Raw genomic sequence first — 18,404 nt, forward strand, 5'->3', positions numbered from 1 at the left:
CAAAAAGTAATAAAAGAAACAATTAATCTCCTGTGAACATCTGTTTAATTGTGCAGGTTTGCAGCAGGGCTGAGACCAGTCCTCTAGATAAAGCTAGACTTCACTGTTTTCTACTTCAATTTCTATCTTATGAAACAATTTCAAATAACTTAAATAATAAATGAATAGCCTATAAATAGCATTGTAACTTTCCCCTCTGTAACACAAACACCTGCTTTCGGTCCTGTTCACGCTTCCATTCATGCATGAACTGCATTTACAAAGAGGGTGATTGTATCACTGAGTAAATGAGAGCACTGAAATCAAATCAAAACTAGTAACCCCCAATATTACAGCTTTCTGTTCCCAGTGCAAAGGCAAGGAGTCCTTTTTAGCTAACCCTACACATACCTCTTAGTACTGAATTGCAAAATAATAAGTTATTTGCAAATGATTACTTCCCCCAGTATGGTATTACTTCTACCACCTAGAGGCAAGCAAGACTGAACACATGGACTGTATTAAAGAGATCTGCTATTTGAGAAGCAAAACAGACAGAATTTCACTAGTCAGCTGCTCCACCCCTCTGCTCCCAGTGATCTCTTATTTAACAGACTAAATGTACAGGACAACGTTCTTAAATGCTAATGACAATGAATACCTTCCAAAAAGCACAAGATAAACTCAGATCTTTTATTTATACACATAAAGCTTTTATCTTTACTATCTCTGACACTGAAAGCTGCATTTGATTTGGTTATGGGAGACCCAATGAAAACTTCTTATAATCCACATTACTGCACTTCAATGCCAATTCCCTTCCCAGAAATACCCCCAACTCCACACTGCAAATATATTATGCTACTGGACTGTCTCAGAGATCATTGGACACTTCTGCATCAGCACTGTACTACAGCCTTTTGGCTGGCCAGCACTGGGGTCTCTCAGACCCTGCTGAGCAAAAAAGTATGCTTATAAAGAGATACTTTCGATCCTGAGGTATTTCCACTTATCTCTGTTGTTCCTTGCTGTCCATTTTACTGCAAAAGTGCCAGGGACATGAGAATCACAGTCTGGTTACAGCTCTTGCAGAGATTTCTTCTACAATTTCAGGCTTAGGAATGTCTTACACTTGAATGTGTATAAAGAGTATCTGCTAGACATCACTAATACAAACAGTTATTAGATTACTCCCAAATAGATGATGTCTAAAAAAAAACTCCAACAACAAACAAACAAAAAAACCCAGCCCACCAAAAACCGGAAAAAATATTTTTGTGCCCGACATACGGAACAGAATAAGTCACGTGAAACAGGTGTCAGTAACAGCATTTAAAAGCTTACTGGCATTAACATCATTTAGTGCTCAGATATCACGAGAATAAAAAAAAAGTGTAAGTATAAAGCAGAAGAGTATAATAAGGTAGCTGTTTCACATGACAGAAGCAACATCACAGCAGCTCCAATGGCAACCACTACTGTATTTGATCTCTGTTATTTTCTAAATTGAAGGCTCTATGTTTACTCTTCTAAACTACAAGCATGATAAAACTATAGTTTTATTGCCTTACTTCACACAGTACAGAGCTATTCAGTTAATATATTCATGTTACATTACAACAGACTCCTTCACTAGACTTTGGCACTGCTAGTTAGACTGTATCTTAGAGCTCCTGGATATGTTTTGGATTTAGGTCATGAAGTGAGGAAGTAAGTTAGGAAGAATAGAGCACAGCTGCATTACAAGAAACCATAAGCTCGGGAAAACTAGTTAAAGAAAATGAAGCTGTTCAAGTAATTTTTATTACCTTTCACAGACAATGAAACTTAGGTGAGAGTATCATAAACCTGTAGAAAACAAAAAGCTGGAAGCTACTAAGGAGGTACTAATGAATTTCTTAAACTCTACTGGCAAAACAGAAAGCAAAACTAATAAGCCCAAAATATACACTCTTCGCTAAGTTGAAACACCCTAACTAGGATTGCTATAACTCGCAAGTACCAGAAGAAACCAGCTCTCCTTTCTGCTTTTAAAAGAAAGCAAGTTCTCATTCATACCCTAATGGTTAACAGTAAGGGAAGGCATTATTAGCTTTTTCACCACCGAGTTTTGTAATTGTGCAACTTATGGTTTTGGTTATAAATGCAAGAATACAACACTCAGGAAAATTTCTTTGTTTTCAGAATCTCTTCTCCCTCTGAAGTATTACTGCCAGAAACTCTGTGCTAGTTTTGTCAAACAGACTACATCATGCCTTACATTAAGTTGAGCAAGTATGAAAAGCACTGCTCTCAGACATTTCTTGAAGCATCACTTTAATAATTTCCTTTAATTCAAACATATTGTTTGTGGGTTTTCCTATAAATGCAGCCTAACCTTCTCCACATTGTACACAATACTTTAACTCCTTGAAACTTTTTTTTTTTTTGTCTGCACCTACCACCATAAAAACAGCCTCAGGATTAAAAAAGCAGTCAAGCTCTGCCTACGTGCCCCAGGAGAAAAGGAACGTGGCCACCTGATCAAGATTAGAAAGATTGCACACATGAAAGTAGTTAGAGTGGTTAATCTGCTACTACACCTACAGTACCTGGGTGTAGCTGTGCCCTTTCTAACAATGTCAAGGTTGTACTCATTTAGCCAGGACACATGAAAAGACAAACAGTTTCTGGGACTGAAACGTAACTCAGTCTATTTAGACCGTGTGGGTTCTCAACAATGATTCAGAGCAGGAGAAGACTGAGGTCACTCCTCGGCCAGACATGATGACTTAAGACAAAAATATTTTAACTCCCTGTGAGTTGGGTTGCTTTTGTTTTGAAGTAGTTCCTCTGGAAAGCAGAAAGCAGCAATTCGTTTGGTATAATAGAGAAGAATTTGATTTCTAACCTTAACAGACTTCTCTCTACAAGAGACAGGTACTCAGAACAAATGCACATCACAGCTGATTCAGCTGGACCTGGAACAGTAATAAAGGCAATCCTCTCAAAAAAAGCTCAGCTTCTGGAGGCTTAAGGTATTTTTACTTACTATTTCAATTAAAGGACATCATTTGCCATTTATTTATTCACAGATGTCTCTAAAAATTAATCTGCATAAAAGTAATTTTGGTTTCTATATTTACTCACAAAGAGGCATGCAAGACACCAACCGAAGGAGAAGCACCTACATTGACCATCCCCACCATGTGCTTATCTAACCTAGATGCAGAAAAAGCTGATGTGGGAGTGGAAAACAATGGACAAGGCAACACAATTTGCAATTAATGTTAAAACAACATTTCCATTTTATATATCCTGTGAATATCAACTGGGCACTGCAGATTTAGATATATAAATGAAGTATTAAGCATAGGCATTCAGGGACATACACTGACTCGAGAAACAGATACACACAAAATATTAATAATTAATACATTGAAAATACTAGAAAACAGCAATACTGAGAGGTTATGAGCAGTTCACAAAATTCTGATGCTCAGCTTTATCTCATTTTAACACTAATACTTTTTATTATGAGCCGTATGCAGAGATACAAAAAGCTTTTTTTATTAAAAAGAAAGTTGAGGCTCTTCTCATAATTGCATTTCTCCTGTATTGTTTGTTTTTATCTGGTACTGCCAGCAAATATTATGTGCACTGCTGAACAGCTGTATTTTGTATTTCAGCAATGCTGAGAGAAAAAAGTAAATGCTCTCAAAGTGCGCTTTGGTTTCTTCATAATGTAATGGCCTACAGACTGTTAATAATTTTCAGAGTAATGTCGAGTCAATCTTTACTGTTTTAAACAAACACAAATCCATAGAAACGGTCATGAAACAAAGCTGAAGCCAATGCACTGCATATTTACAGTCATAAACATCACAACACAGTTTAAGGCAGAAATTAAGAAAGTTACAAACACATGAAATCCTGAGAAAATTCAGCAGGCAATGTTACCAAGACATGGATAGAAGACAATTAACACCCATGCTCATGGGAAATGTTACTTTTCTTGAGTGCAGAATTTGGACACAGAGTAATTGCAGCACTTACAGAAACATGTCTTTTTATTAAAAGAGCAATTTAAAATAATTACTGTTTAGATGTGAGAGAAGAGTTTTTAGTGAAAGTCTGGTTTTCCAGTCTAACAATTGAAATGCTGCACTTAATTGTCTCTTTAATTTCTGATCTGACCTGCTGGAGCGAGTCCAGAGCAGGGCCATGAAGATGATGGGAGGGCTGGAGCAGCTCTCTTAGGAAGACAGGCTGAGAGCTGGGTTTGCTCAACCTGGAGAAGAAAAGGCTCCAGGGAGACTTTATAGCTCCTTCCAGTACCTAAAGGGTACTACAAAAGAGCTGGAGAGGGACTTTTTATAAGGAATTTTAGTGACAGGACAAGGGACAATGGCTTTAAACTGAAAGAAAGTAGGTTTAGATTACATATAAGGAAGAAATTTTTTCCTGTGAAGGTGGTGAGACACCGGAACAGGTTGTCCAAAGAAGCTGCGGATGCCTCACTCCTGGAAGTGTTCAGATAACTTAGGCTAGACTTAAGTAAAACTGGGTGCACAGCACTTTGGCTGACAGAAGATCTTTTACAGGTAGTAAATGGTAAAAATACAGTCAAGTATACCACTTTTACTTGTATGCTTTTAATACTTTTAAGTTTTAACATACGATTCCATCAATTTAGGACCTCCTCATTTATCAAACACCCTCACAGGCTCAGGCAGTGCTTCCACAGATGTTTCCCTGTGCAGCACTGACAACCTGAGCAGCTCACATCAGTACTATTTCTGCAATACTATGTGCCAAGCTGGGAAACTGGTCAAAATTTAAACTAACCCCATCTCTTTTCATTTCTAAATGAAAGGCTTTTAAAATTCATTTATGTTTCTTTTCCCAGTTCACAGGTGGCCTTCAAAAGAGTTGTACCAACTAAACTGAACACAAAAGGGGAGAAGTGTATCACAGAAGGGACCTTTTGGAGGACACCAGTAAGCACTAGGTGAAGACACCATAAAGACTGCCACAGCCATTTCAGCACTGCTTATGGATGGGAATAACCAACTGTAGGGGCAGTTACATGCTGCTTCTTTTTCAGCAGCAAAGCAAGCTTGAAAAATTGCCAGCTTTACTTACCTTCAGCTACTCATTATTGTCTCATGCCACGTTTTTGCAGAAGGTTATTTTTAGCCTGGATTATTTCAGTAAACTATTTTGGGCTGGCATTGGGCTGACATTGAAGGGGCTGAGAAGCACAGCACAGGGAAGGGAGCTAATATCTACCTTTGTAATTAACTCCACAACCAATACCAGAACTACCTGTAGTTATTGATCTTGAAGGTTACTGCTACAAGTCACCCAAATTCTCTGACACTGTCTGAAAAATACCAGCAATAATGAAATCAAAATAGTATTATTCAGGACACCAAAAAGATACCATATGGAGCAATATGCATTTCAAAACAGTACAGGACTGTCTGATTGCAGTTTCAGTAAATCCACTATGTTCACACAGGAAAATGAAATCTCAAAATAGCATCTTTGATAGCAGCATCAACAGGCACATCAGGAATCAATTTCAACTTTCAGGGCTCTCTAAATGCTGGACATCTTCCTCCCATGATCCCTATTCAAGTGTTTCCACTTGCTTATGTTAACTTCTCTGTTCACTGAACCCTGCACTGAGCCATTCCAGCATGCTAACCCTTCAGAAAATTAATCACTTGTTTTGTTCCATGCACTGTCTTCTGCATTCATGCATACAATGGCTCAGCAGAAGACTAGAAAAGCACTGAAGCCAATGCAAAGGGGAGAAGATGAGATTATCCAGGGATTTTTTTTTCCCCAGATAAAGGGAACACAGAAACTACAGAAAGGTATGTCACAAGAGGAAAGCACCGGGTTAAAAGATTAGTACATCATCTTACTTTGCTCCTTGGAACTTCAGCCTAAGTACATTTGAGCTCTCTTAAAATGTTTTCATGGGAAATTTTAGAGAAGCAATTCACTGCTGCAGAAGATAAGGAGAACTTGATTGTAAAGTCAAGTCAATTTGGAGTGCTTCAACACAGACCCAAATCTGGCTTCTGATATAGCCCCTAAGGCAAAATAGGCAAGAAAAGTATTCTTGTGTACACAAAGGAACCAGATACGTGACATTCCACTTTTTTTTTTCTTTGAAATCACGTAGATCAAGCCTCACTCCAACATGATTAAGTAACACTCAATAGCTGTGAATTGCTTCTTTTTATTAGCTGGCAAGCAATGCTTTGCTAAGCAGGCACCAATGTTTTGCAAAGCACTATGTGTACACAGAAAAGACATACAAAGCAAGGGGCCCTAGTTAAGTCACCCTGGAAAAGACACCCTTTTTAATAAGGATTAAAATAATCAAGAGAATTCGTGCATTCAAGATGATGGCTTTCACCATTTTCTGTCAAGGAGCACAACAGTTAAATAGCCAGGCTTGTTCTTGGGGTTATTTGCCCTGACATGTATTGGCATGGGGAGATACCAGTTACTTTTTTGCAGGGCTCAGCACTCATTACACAAAGAGCAAAGCAATTCACCCAGTTCTCCTTGCTCTGCTGAGGACAAGAAGGTTATCAGTCTGGAAGACAGGATTAGGGGATTTTCAAGCAGTCTCTTAGCAAGAAACACTACACAAAACCTGTTTATTATGTTTCTAAGACGCTATCATTACCACTGAGCTCCACCCATCCCCAATACATGTTTGTACAGGTGAACTGCCAAGGAAAGAAAGCAACTAATCCCTCCTCTGCATCTGAGCCTCACAATTTAATTCTGCAGTTGCTCAGATTCATGAAAACCTGATAAAATGCCAAAAAGAATTTCCTTAGAAGTGAGCAAACAAGGGACAATAAATGCATGACAAAGAGGTACAAACAAGCTATGGGAGTTGATTATTGCCAAGGTTAAGTGTCTAATTTCTCTTTCACAATACTAGTCTGGCTACCTGTGAACACACCCAGGTGAGCTTGAACACACTGCTGAAAGGAAATGACACCATAGGAAAAGAATGCAGGAGGCACCCAGGAGCTCTCAAACCTCCCAAGCCCTTCATCTTAGCCTGAGACCAGCTCTACAAAAGGGTAAGTATATGTGTAATTTTGCTCGCTCTCTCTCCTTCTCATCCACCATTTTGAGATCATGTAGCTTCAAATAGGAAGGTTGATGTGCAAAGCCAAACCAACTTGCCAAGTGCCAGGCATTTCTTAGAAGAGGCTGACAGAGAAGCAGGAAAGAAATAGTTTCTCACATCTGATTCTGAAATAATGACCTGCAGGAAAAAAGCCCCTAGCAGCATTCACTGATGGCAGTGCAGGAAGTGACCATCTTTGACACTTCCACTGGGTCTCTGCCAAAGGATTCACCTTCATTCCAAAATAGAACAAATACAGTGGGTGTTTCAGAGCCCTCCTTGGGCCTAGAGACACAGATCAGGTCACTTGCATATAGGGAAGTTGCTAATTATACATCATAGTCTTACAGCTGTCAACTATGCAAGACAGGGGCAGCATCCAGTTCAGCAGAGCAGCTAGGGGCTGATGCATCTGGCCATCTAGTAACACCTGTGATCCTTGATAACAGAGAATCCTTCTCTAGGTCAAACATCCTCAGGTCTGGATTTGTTTTCTTATTTCCATATTACAGACTCAGGCTCACTATCTTCCTAACATTTTTTCAATGACTCTCTATAGCGCTGATTCCCAAACCTCAGTCTGGAACTGGGCAGCATTTGGCAAACAGTGTTAGGAACCACCATTAAGAGAAAATACTAAATTTGTTTCTTTTGGATGGCCTGTAAGAAAGTCTGAGAGTTCACAGTGTTCTTGTGGTGAAAACCGCTGCTTTTGGTATTGTTTAATACACATTAAAACATAAACTATCACAGGAAGTGATCAACTTCCAGCACACAAGGTCTGTGGTTAACCTTTTAACATTAGCTGTAAATGCTATCTCTAAAAGCTGCCTGATTACAAAGCAGACTTCTTTCCTTCACATGCTTTATTGCATTTATATTGCCTATACTGACTACTAACAACATTGCAGCTGGAGTCACCAGTCCAGCTGGTGAATGATCACTCCTCAAATGTAAACCAAATATTCTCTAACTTATTCTTTCCCAGTTGATAGGAACCATGTCTGCAATCTTAGGCACTGTCTGCAATAATGTGGCAAATCTCCAGCAGATCCTTCCAGGTAGCCTAAATGCAAGGGTACTGCACATTGTATAAACTAGTGTCTACCTACTAAAAGGTATTGCAGAAGGAAGTCAAACCAAAAGCCTGTATCCTTCACTAGTGACAATTATCTAGTCAGGGTGTGGGAGAGAGACTCTAGTCCTTAAGTGACATCAGTAAAGTGCCTTTATTTCCATAGAAGTAGCTTTTTTTTTTTGACTGCAAGTGTTTTTGTTCAGCTGTAGTTTGTAAGTTGGCTTCAACTGACTAGGCCACACTATGGCCACAATAAGCAGCCCCTTACTACCCCTGCCATTTGCATCACCATGTCCTCCTCTGTGTCAGTAGCTCACCAGGCACGGGGATGACAACACTCCATGTGTGTTTGCAGCAAATGGCAGACTGAAAAATCCTCTCTAGTAGAAGACATCAATTCCAAATACCTGTGAGATCTCCACTTAACCTGATGACCAAAGACTGTACCTAAGACTGCACACAAGCCAAAAGTGTTGCCTCTAATCCATTATCACACTGCAGAAAAAGCATTCATGATGCATATACTCAACTGGGCAGACTGGATTATCCCAAGAGCACTACTGAGAATTTCAAATCCACAAGCAAGGAGTCAGTAAGGATAAAATGGGTGCCAGAAACTTCAATATTAACATCCAACTAATATCCAAGTTACTACATTGATCTCCTGAAGCATGTTTTGAACTAGTATTGCAAGAGGAAGATATTTAACAAAGCAGAAATAGACCAAGGCTCACCGCCAGAGCAAAGAACCCAGCCCTGAAACAGCAGAAGGTTTTGCACATCTAAACTCTGATATGCTGTCAAAATTCAGCAGGAAAAACTGGCCTTGTGAACATCAAATTCATTGTACAAAATGCTTTGTACTAGCAACTTGTCACTGATACACTGCCTATCTTATTTTTGTTGAATCAATCTAAGTAAACTTGAGAAAGTACATCAAATAAAAGACTTCTCAGGAGGGTGTGACACCTCAAAAATAATTTCTAAAACTTTCCTGCAATTATTACAATTACAGCTTCTTTTACTGTGTGCCTCTTGAAAAGCCCGGTGTAAAGACTGATAAAGAAAAAGCATACAGCACTGGCTGCTAATAAATTTGGCCCACATCGGTCTATTTATAGCTTAATTTTGCATGACGCAGGAAGTTTGGCATAGGACTAGATGATCTCAAGCAGTCCTTTACAGCCTAAATAATTCTGTGTAAAGAGCTTGAAAATGAATGTTTAATGTGAAGTCCTCTGCTGGTATGTAGGAACATTCCATCCAGTGCCCAGCAAACAATCTAGGAAAGGGACACAAAATTTGAAATATGTTTGTTCTGGGTTTTAAAAAGCAGCCAAACCCTTGAGAAATTAAATGCTGCTGCTTTGCATCATCTAAATTCCAGATTTCAAATGGCATACAGAAGGCAGAACTGATGCTCAGGAAGTCAAACAAATACAGATGCATACCAAAATCTGACCTGTAAAGTAGTGACAGCTCTTGACTTTATTGACTGATGTTTCTTCATGACCCTCAGAACCACAAAGACGGGATAACCCAGGGCACTGACCACCTAATCAGTGATCTTGCTTCTAGCAATGACCAATACCTGAACCTTCACAGGTAGGACAGAAAGTTCACAGTAACCTCTTACACAGCGTTGTATGCATAGACATTGAGTTTGGCACTCTAATGCTCAGTACTCTGCAACCTGTTGGGTGATGAGAGTTGTCACGCAGTTACCCTCACTCCTGTTTTAGGACCCATACCCAAATGAAAAATTAGGCCATCTGCTCCCATTTCCTCTCTTCCCCAACCAGCATGACACAATATCCTCATTTAAACCAGTTTGCTACAGGTAGCCAGTGTAAACCAGTCATTTTGAGCAGCAGTTGCCTCTATTAATTCCTTATTTAAAAGATCTTACACAGTTTTGGTAAAAACCTTTCAGAAGATACTGGTACACGTCTTAGGCACTGTCCTCTCTGCTTGATATTTGAGGCACAATTCCCTTCTATCACCAATATTTCTATCTCTGTTCCCAGAACTACCCAATATTCTTCAGATAAAATCTCACTAGATATTTAAGCCAGATAAAAGAACACTAGTTCGTGCATTCTAAATTCAGAAAACATTATTTGGAAAACTTATGGTGTTGGTAGTCCAAAGTAATCTCATATCAGTTAGTTTTATGAGGCACTGAAGCAGTGCTTCTGCCTGTAGTCACGTTCACAACCGACATTAATAATATGCTGACTGCTAGTAAGCAAAACACAAAATAGCCCTTGGAATGGGGAAAAATGACACATCTACTCAGAACTATTGTGCTCAGAAGTTAATTCACGTGACAAAACAAGTATGCATTTCAGTCTTGCTTAGCCTGTCACAAGTTTGCAAGAGTAAACCTACATATGACAAAAGATGAGAGTCTTTTATTAAAACTGCCAGAGGTGTGCAAATCCAGGCTTCAGACAGGGCACACTGACCTCTGTCTGACTTAACATAAATTACAGAGAAACATTCTAGTGATAAACATCACAGACTTTACAGGAGTATGTGGATGGCAGCTGCATGAGTCAGAAAATCTCATATAGAACAGGGTGGGGTATTCTCTTTATTTGCAGTGTGCTTTACTGCAGGCCCCTAACACCACATGTGCGTGCACACACACACACACACATGCACGCTCAGGGATGCTGGGGCAAAATACAGGCAGCACTGCCAGCAAGACTGTCGGCTTCCTTCATGCCTTGGATTATGGATCTGCTTGATAGTTGCTGACTTCTATTTAGCAGTGTATACTGTGTTGTTAGAAGAGGACATATAGTGCCCGATCTGAAGACCAAGTGAGATGATTTGGATATTATTTTCTGGGAAGCAGTAGAAACATTCTATTATGTTGTGCTTTTAGCATATACATTGAATGATTTGGACAACTACTGAAGCTAATTTTTATTTTAGAATTACATATGGAATCTTGTGAGCTGAAATATCCCCAAAATCCTTAGTTAAAAATAACATTCAGAGCTGTACTTAAAACACTGATGTATACAAGAGGACTTGTTTAACTTTAAAAGAAAATCTAAATCCTTTTGATACAAAGAAAGCTTTCTATATATACATATATATTTTGTATTTCATATGAAGTTCTTCCACAACTAGCTAGAGACTAAGAACATTAACAGGGTGACATGCAAATTCTCACTTCAGTTACAGATGCTAACTTTGATGCTTCACTACCTAGAAGATACAGTTATAACAATCATTTTAGCAAAAGTTGCTAACTGTTCAGGAATTTGGAACTATCATCAGTGGAAATGAAACACGGTACCATTTCTCTTCTGTATATATCATTGCACTGTCATGACCATCTTTACAAAACCAGCTTCAGTTTTTGACCCATGTCAGATTGAAAGTACCTTTTAGCTCCAACCCAACCTGAAAACCACTGCTTGCTCTTTCTTATGGTGCTGACATGCCAAAGTAGATATTCCTGTTGCAAGATATGATTTATCTCTACAAAATGCACTGTAGAATTTTTGTGACTAGAAATAATTTCAGTCAACCAGTCCTTTTCCTAAGTTACTACAGGTTATATACGTGATGTACAAAGGCTATTTCCTACAAAGTAAGAGGAAGTCTTGGCAAAAGGGGAAGACTGTAATAGCAGCCTCACACCTTTTTCACCCAGAGGCAGTCCCTAGAGCAGTGACAGGGGTAGAAATGCCAAAGAGCAAGATGAAAATTTTCACCAACATTTAAAATCTGTAGCTCACATGCACACACACTCTCCCTAAATGCTGGTGGTACTTTTCAAATAATCATTTTTCTCCTAAAATTCACTAGAAATGAAGCTGCTACCCAAACTGCTGGACAAACTTAGGAAGCATCCTAAACCAACAAATAAACAGTTTACCTTTCAGAAACTGCTTAACATGACATGTAACTCATTCAGTTTTTGCAGTATTAGTCTAACACTTAACTATGGTGTTTATGAAGTTGATCTGCCAGCTTTGTTCATGTCATCTGATTTACACAAGACAAATACATTAGGTGTCTGAAATATTGTATCTGGCCCTGGGCAAAGAAATCAAAAGGAGTATTTTATTTTATTTATTAGTAACATAGGAACAGCTGTAATATTGACAAATATGGGACCTTTGGTCAGTGTTTACCAGGTAACAAAATTACACTGGCTGCAAGCTACTTACCAGATCTGCAAACAACTTAACTACATTCTTAAAAATACTACTGCAAATCTGTCTCCAGCAACTACTGTCACCTCCTGATTGTCCTGGGGATACATTACAAAAAAAGCAGCAAAGACAAGGTCAAAACACAGCCTGTCTACAGTCAGTACTATGCAATTAACAGGTATCATGACAAAGGAGCTCTTTAGGCATGAGCTTTTTTTCTTGGCAGTGTTTATGATTAATTGTGCAGAATAAAAGAATTGTGAGATTCAGGTGTGTCCAAGATAATGAGGATTTGTGTAAAAGTCTCTAACAAAGGTGCAGCTAGGGCCCAAACAAGAACAAAGATTTTGTCCATAGCAGCTAAAGATGGATGGATGATTGAGATGGAGAAGATAGGGAGCCTTTTGAACTTTTCAACCCAGAGATTAGCCTGCAAAATATCACCAAGAAAGGGTCAGACTTTATTTTGGACAACGAGGATAGTCTTAGGAAAAGTGGAAGATCTTGTCATGGTCTGTATAGAAATGGAAATTGAAGAAAGATTATCCAGAAAAGGCAATGGAATCAAGGATCAAGCTATCAAGATTTCTCACAAAATGCTAGAGAGAGTAAAAAGAAAAATACTCCAAGTGACGTGATAAAAGAAAAAGAATAAAGAGGTAAAAAATATCTACAAGAGGATAGAAATACAAAAGCCCTAAAAGGAAAATATTTCAAAAGGTACTCAGTTATTTCATTTGAAAGCGACTAACATTCCAGGAAATGAAGTACGGAGATTTTGACAACTACACTTACAGGTAAGAATAGGGCAGACATAAAGGACCTACACCTGAATCAGAAAAGAAACACTGGAATACGAAAAGAAACGCTTCAGGCAGTAGTAGGAAAACTACGTGTTCGCTGCCAGAAATCTAAGCTCAAATTCTGTGGAAGTGTTCATTTTATCATAGGTATACGTCAGCCAAAAGAGACTAGGAGACCAGAAAAGACTGAACACATCTCCCTCTCATTCAGACATGTCAAGCCACCTTGAACTCTAAACTCCTTGTCTCTGGAATCTAACTTAATTAAGAGTCATTAGCTAAGACAAACCTGAAAAACAGTAGCAAACATGCAATAATTTGCTCATTTTTTAAATATATTTTTTGAAATGAAAATTTTAGTAGAACATGTAAGTTTATTTTCATTACCTTCAACAGAAGGTTGTGCCTCGTCTTCACTTGGATACAAATACATCAACCAAACAGTATTTGCTTACTTCTGTTTCTTGATGTAGTCTCCCATAGTCTTAGATCTTGTGCTGATTACAATTCAATGCCATAATTTCATTGGAAGCTCCCACTATATTAAGATAATCCATACAATTTTTTCCTGAGTACAGATAGCATGAACAAGAGAGATAGAGTAGAGCAGAGCTCCTCTGCCTTGGGTTATCAGCAAACAAATTAATGATGCTGTTGTTCTGAACAGCATCAAACAAACCAAAAGAAATCCAGGAAAATAACACTCTTTCTTGAGATACAGCTCAAGTACAAAATATTTACAGAGAGTAAACTGACATTTATTTTTTTACATTTTACTTGCATTTAGCAAATAGTGTAAGAGAAAACTGCACAGCACATAACTATTTTGTATGTACAGTTAGACACTAAAAAAGGACAGTGAGAACAGCACCTTCTTCATTTAGTCACGTTCCATGTTATGTTCATAATCAGAATTGTTAAAATACTTCGACACAATCATGAGAGAACAAACTGACTTCTACTTTCCAATTCTCTATAAGACCTCTTAGCTGAACTCCAACTTGAAGAACTGTTCTGTTTTCTTAAGAGATGTGAGGCTGTCACTTTCTTGGTGAGGTTTGGGAATTTTTAATTTTTTTTGCATTGAGTGTTAATAAAGAAATATTTTAACTACTAATTACCTGCATTTCATTTAAATCCACCATTAAAAGGTGCACATGACCTTATTTCCTGTATTCTTTGGCCTTACCATTTTATAAAACAACATTCATTTTAGATAATATTCCTGAAGCAGAGAGCGATTTTTCTGCATAAGGAAAATTGGAAGAAAAATTCAGGACAATTAATGCCAGTCCTAGTTCCAAATACATTGGCTTGCTGGGAAGTAACCGAAAACATCAAATTGAAGAACTGCATGTTTTAGTCACTGTTCTCCCATGATTTAGAGAACCTATTAATTCCTTTTTTAAAAGTATGACTGGAGAAGATAAGGTCAGTACAACTTGCTAGTATCTAGGGAGCAAGACCACAGAACAAAAGGCAACAACCATCAGAATTAAAACAGAAATTTTTTGTTTAGTTAGTATGTCAAACACTGAGTCAGGGGAAAAAAACTGAAGTATTTCTGAAAGGAGTGATGAAAGATTTTGATGGAACTTGAGAGAATAGAAATGCTAAACAGTTATTAGAAAATATTAACAAAGTATGGTCATATATAAACACCTGTAAGAAACTAGAACATGGTGTTATTAAAAAAAGAAATCATTTAGGTTATAAACCGTCCTGCCAGGATGAGTTCTTTTCATTTAATGCTGAATATTTGATTTTTGGCACTTTTCTTGATATGTGAATCCTGTTTGAATCATAACGCTAATAATACAGTGTTTAACCTAAAATGCACAAGAAAAATGTGGAAAATATGAATATCTAAAAACCTACAAAAAGGTGGCAGTGTAAAAAACCCTGAGAATAACTACTATTTTTTAAGGTTTCTCCGTCACCTTCTAAATGCTTAAGGCTTGCAATCTTTTACTACTTAGAAGTATAGCAAAGATCTGAGATGATTTAAAGTAAAAGGCAATGTAAATGTGCTACCAAGAAAAATCTCACAACCATTAAGTTCATTATTTGGCTTCTTTAACACTGGAGAAAGCAACTGCCTGTCACAGACAGTGCTGTACCATCTGTACCATACTTCCAAGGACCAAATTTGTAGAGCTGGAAGCCTGAGTGGAAATCAAGAGACTAACAAGGAACCACCAAAGAATGCCCTCTGCTCTTCTAATATTGCCTAATATTCCACAGACATGTTCAAGCCCTGTGTACAACAGCTGTATATTTTCCAAATGTTTCAGCAGGTTTTTTTTTGGTAGCCTACTGTTCCTATCTCTACAGTCCAATTCACAGTTATCTTAGGGAACCTCGAGTTTATGGCAAATTAAGTTTTTCAAGTATGCAGCAAGAAAGCTTGTCCTATACCACTGTTACTACACAGGTCTTTATCTAAGTCCAAGGAAAGCATGGCTTAAGGAGAGGCCAGCAAAACAGCATTAGTTCTATCCTGCCAAAAGTATCTTTAAGTGACAACTATGATTTATACACAGGCATCTCCCCTTTAGAAGAAAGAAACCGACAACCGCCTCAATGCTTAAGCCGAAGAATGCCAAACGTATGCAATGTCTAATCACAAAAAGTGTACTAGGAGTTAGACTGTGGCTCTTAGAAAACAATGTGCTGCTGTGTGTTAGGCTGTTCAGCCTTCTCCCCATGTTACTGTCTGCTTACAAAGGAAAGTGAAGCTTTATATTGCAAGGTGGCAAAAATGGGGCTTTCACAGGTGTGGTATTGGTATTTCTATCAACAGAAGAATAAAAAAGAAAACACACAAATCATGTAAAGGAGTGAATGGCCCTCAGATGACAAACATCTAAATTATCTTGGAAGTCATCAGTAATCCTATGAAAGCAAAGCAGAATGCACAACTTGAAGCTGAGGAGGGACTTTCAAACAAAAACCAAAATATTAAAAATATTTCACCAGTTCTATATTTCTGCAAAACTCTAAAAGAAAAAAAAATTAGTTCACTCATTTAATTAGATGGAAAATATACCTTGGAAAAAACCTAGGTTTTGCAAATAATGAAAATTACAGTGCTATTTCCCCTGTAACTAATATGCCAACACTGATTTCTGATGTGAAAGACGATAAAACTGTTAGGTGGTGGAAAGAACAGTAAATGCTGGGTATTTTAAGATTTAAACAGAATTATTTCAGGTTTTATTAGGCCTATCAAAATCATAGCTAAACCTCAGCAGTAGGCTGGTGCTTTTAGGAAAAACATCATTAAATCAGTAAAAGTTTATATTTTTTGGCACATAGGCACCATCCTAACAAGTCTCTTTAAAAGGGAGTATCTCAGTGGAGGTAATACGTACTGTTTACTATACTTCTGGTTGTTAGGGGTTACCAAAAAGGTCCCATTTTTCCATGACATCAGCTGCATTCCAACAGAAATGCGTGCCCAGGAGTTTTAGTAATGACTGTAGTCTCCAATGACTGAAACCTTGGCCAAAATCCTCTACACCTGCAGATCAGCTGAGTAAAATAAAAAAACCCCACCAAACCCAAGAAGAATTTAACTGGAATTTCTGACTTAGCTCCTAGTAAAGAGAAATTATTATTTTTGTTCCTCAAATCTGTTGTTGAAAGTTGTTTGGACCAAATTTTGAATATCTGTTAATAATTGCTGCTCATTCAACTAACTGCTTGACTCATAGGGAGTCAGACTTTTTTGTCTTCACCTTAATTATTTTAACTACTAAAGGTAAGAGCTGCTTTACTTACATAAACAGGGCACTTAAAGGTGTCAGCAATCCATTACCTTTTGGCCAGTTCTACCCTTGCACTCCTTTGTACTCGTCAAACTAATTTCACTGATCTCTGCAGGGCAGGTGCCTCTGAGTGAACTAAAGATGGCAAACCAGGCCGCACAAAAGCGTGCTCCAGGTTCCCAGACCACCACACACAGAGCTTTGTGCTGTAGCCATCGTGGCTGATGAAAGCTATTTGTGGCCATGAATTGACAGTAAATTTAGGTTTGTAATGCTGAAGGAAATAATAGCGATGATTAAACATACAATGTGGAAGAGAGAAATGAAAAAACAGTATCACTGTGCACAAAGACTGCCTTGAACATCTGTCAGGAACAAAAGTTTGTTTGTGTTAACAAACAAAAGTTTGTTAACACAAAACACTGTTTGTGTTAAATACCAGGGACATTTAACCTCGGCTTATCTCAAAGTCTTGTGAAGCTTTAACTGTACAGTGGATATTTGATGTTAGACACCACATAGGCTTATGCAATGCCACTCTGGTTGCTCAGATGGCAGCTTCAGTGCCCCCAGCAACTGGCTGCATAGCAGCAGTAAGCAAAACTGACTTGTTGCTACATTTGCTGTGATAAGCAGGTCCTAGTCCTTTACACCGTAACACACATTTCTAACTATAAACATGAGTAATATTAGTCAAGTTTAGAACATCTGTATAATCCTTATAGAATACAAGCCTAATAAGACATTTACAAAGACTAATCACTAGTAATTTGAAATTACTCATGCCACACTTCAGATTCAAGGTCAATATTAAATTCTATATCTTTAATTTTTTTTAATGTTGTTTTGTTGCATTTAATGGCACTTCAATAACAAAAAAATGTGAATCCATTTAAAATCGTGTTGTGTAAATAGCATTTTTTCCACATATTATATTCAATTCAATTTTCACAACCATCCAATCTCTTCATAAATAAGTTTACTAGAACATTGAAGAATATCTAATACTGAAAAGCAGTGGGAAATTGAACTAGTCTTGTGACTACGCCTCACTTATCCAGAATAATGTTTGGCTGTACAGCATGTAACTAGAGTGAGGGAATTGGCAGCATACTTGTAAGTAAGTTTTTATTTATTTATATCTGTAAAAGAGATCATCCCAAGGCACTGTTTACTTGTTTTAAAACACAATCACCATCACTGTGGAAAAGTGATCCATCACATGTGGAAAAGGCAGTATTTTTCACACTATATACCCTAGCAGATGCACTAAATATAATGGCCAATCTTCCCGAGCGAAGATTTGGGAAAGGTCATTAACCCTTCGACCATTAAAGGTCATTAATCCAGGGTGTCTCACCCTGGATTTTTTAGGTGAGACACAGCGTGCGCTGAACTGAGCCCACCCTTTAATCCTGAGGTTCATCTGCCGGGGCCGAGCAAGCT

The 18,404-nt window shown here is 38.0% G+C and overlaps 1 protein-coding gene and 1 long non-coding RNA gene across 3 annotated transcripts in view; one reads left to right on the forward strand and one right to left on the reverse strand.

Annotated features, from left to right (window-relative positions):
- The window catches only part of RAD51B (RAD51 paralog B), a 288,156-nt gene that overhangs the window by 169,360 nt on the left and 100,392 nt on the right, over positions 1-18,404 (reverse strand). The window lies entirely within an intron of this gene.
- On the forward strand, positions 2,693-9,090 carry LOC108504590. Of its 2 annotated transcripts, none has more exons than XR_001877175.1 (4): positions 2,693-2,996; positions 4,868-5,843; positions 6,935-7,079; positions 8,520-9,090. It is a non-coding gene; the product is annotated as an uncharacterized LOC108504590 (long non-coding RNA). The 2 variants fall into 2 exon arrangements; XR_001877176.1 differs by having other exon boundaries at positions 8,563-9,090.

This window comes from Lepidothrix coronata, unplaced genomic scaffold, assembly GCF_001604755.1.
Source record: "Lepidothrix coronata isolate B3197 unplaced genomic scaffold, Lepidothrix_coronata-1.0 Scaffold168, whole genome shotgun sequence".
NCBI lineage: Eukaryota > Metazoa > Chordata > Aves > Passeriformes > Pipridae > Lepidothrix > Lepidothrix coronata.